This window comes from Octopus bimaculoides, chromosome 25 (genome assembly GCF_001194135.2).
Source record: "Octopus bimaculoides isolate UCB-OBI-ISO-001 chromosome 25, ASM119413v2, whole genome shotgun sequence".
In the NCBI taxonomy this organism is placed as follows: Eukaryota; Metazoa; Mollusca; class Cephalopoda; order Octopoda; family Octopodidae; genus Octopus; species Octopus bimaculoides.
The window spans coordinates 8,192,494-8,194,993 of NC_069005.1; the positions used below are offsets into that span (position 1 = coordinate 8,192,494).

Sequence of the window (2,500 nt, forward strand, 5' to 3'; positions counted from 1 at the left end):
GCACTCTTCTTTTAATTTTGACTCTATATCTTCAGGAGGAGTTACCTCAATCCTTTCTATATTAACCAAAATGAAGTAGATTGACAAATTTATTTTTTGAACCAGTTGAAGACACACGAGATGTCGAAATATCGTTCACTAGATAACAAATGGCACTCTTCTTTTAATTTTGACTCTATATCTTCAGGAGGAGTTACCTCAATCCTTTCTATATTAATAATAATAATAATAATAATAATAATAACAATAACAACAATAACAACAACAACAACAACAACAACAACAACAATCCTTTCTATTATATGCCAATGGCCTGAAACTTAGATGACGGTTAATTACATTGGCCCTAGTGTTGATTCTCAACCACATGGTTCTGGGTTCAGTCCCATTGCATGGCACCTTGGGGAAATGTCTGCTACTCTAGCCTCAGGCTGACTAAAGCCTTGTGAGTATGGAAACTGAAAGAAGCCCAATATATATGTGTGTGTCCTCCACCACCACTTGACAACTGGTGTTGGTGTGTTTACGTCTCTGTAACTTAGTGGCTCAGTAAACTGAGATCAATAGTAGAAGTACCAGGCTTAAAATAAGATAGAAAAATGCACTTAAAATGAAATAGAAAAATGCACGTTGATGTAATCAACGGGGCCAGTTGATTACATTGGCCCTAGTGTTTAACTGGTGCTTATTTTATCAACCCTTGAAAGAATGAAATGCAAAGTCAACTTTGGCAGAATTTGAACTCAGAATTTACAGGTGCAGGAGTGGCTTCTCAACCACATCGTTCCAGGTTCAGTCCTACTGTGTGGCACCTTGGGCAAATGTCTTCTATCATAGCCTCGGGCCGACCAAAGCCTTGTGAGTGGATTTGTTAGACGGAAACTGAAAGAAGCCCATCATATATATATATGTGTGTCTGTGTTTGTCCCCACCACCATTGCTTGACAACCGATGTTGGTGTGTTTACGTCCCCGTAACTTAGCAGTTCGGCAAAAGAGACTGATAGAATAAGTACTAGTCTTACAAAGAATAAGTCTTGGGGGTTGATTTGTTCGACTAAAAGGTGGTGCTCCAGCATGGCCGCAGTTAAATAACTGAAACAGCCAAAAGAATAACAGAACTGGCACTAATACTATAAGGCAATTTATCTGATGTTCAATAATTATAATAAATAAATAATTAAATAAACTGTTCTAATTTATGTCCTCACTTTCTGTTCTTGATATCTGTTGATCTCCTTGAAGTGTGCCAAAATGAAATTGACTTGCCCGGTTTTAGTTTCCAATCTTATCTCTTCTTGTTCTGTGTGGGTCAAGGTTATAAATGAACTGAGATAAAATAGCCGTTCTGACGGTGTGTGATGATGTGAGTGTTGGAGTTGTTTGTGTTTCTTTGTGTGTGTGTGTGTGTATGAATGAAATGAGAAATAAGGTAAGCTTCTAACAACGAAGACAATTTAAAAAAAAAAAACGTTGCGGTCGGCTTTTGAGGGCCAATATAATAAGTACCAGATGAGCACTGGGGTTGATGTAATCGACTTAGCACCTTCCCAAAAATTGCCGGCCTTGTGCCAGAATTTGAAACCATTACTATTATTTTTATTACTATTATTATTATTATTATTATTATTATTAAGGTGGCGAGCTGGCAGAATTAGCAGTATTTTGTCTGTCTTTATGGTCTGAGATTAAATTCTTTCGGGGTCGATAAATTAAGTACCAGTGAAACACTGGGGTTGATGTAATAGACTAGCCCCCTCCCCCAAAATTTCAGGCCTTGTGCCTATAGTAGAAATGATTGTTATTATTATTATTATTATTATTATTATTATTATTATTATTGTGGCAAGCTAGCAGAATTGTTAGTGTGCTGGGCAAAATGCTTGGTATCATTTTGTTTGTTTTAATGTTCTGAATTTGAATATGCCAGGGTCAACTTTGCCTTTATCCTTTCAGGGTTGATAAAATAAGTACCAGTTGAATATTGGGGTTGATGTAATCGACTTACTCCCACTCTTGAAACTCCTGGCCTTGTGCCAAATTTTGAAATTATTGTTGTTGTTATTTATTATTATTATTATTATTATTAGCATCACTTCAGTGTATGCCATCAAAATGACACGAGGTAAACTATATCAAGCCCAGTATACCCATTATGACTACCCTTATCAGATGATAAGGGTACACCAGGCACATACATCACAACCATATGCGTGTGACACTGATCTCATATCAAGATAAACAGCGCATGATCTTGTAGGTGGGGCCCAGTTAGAATTTTCTTCTGGTGAAGTAGCCCATCCCACTCAAAAGGTCCTTTGAATAAAGGTTGTTTAAGGACGTTGAATAAAACATTCATGTTTCTAGAGGTGAATTATTCAAACCCCTAAGAATTCCTTTCACAACATGGTTTTAAACCTTTGTATGCTATGCATGTCCCTTCTTTTTCAGTGTATATTGTGTATACTTATTTTCCTTCTTTCATTTTTTTTTAATCATTT

General features: G+C 36.5%; 1 protein-coding gene across 3 annotated transcripts in view; it reads left to right on the top strand.

Moving 5' to 3' along the window:
• LOC106876357 (pyruvate carboxylase, mitochondrial) overlaps positions 1–2,500 on the top strand; it is an 87,008-nt gene that overhangs the window by 58,182 nt on the left and 26,326 nt on the right. The window lies entirely within an intron of this gene.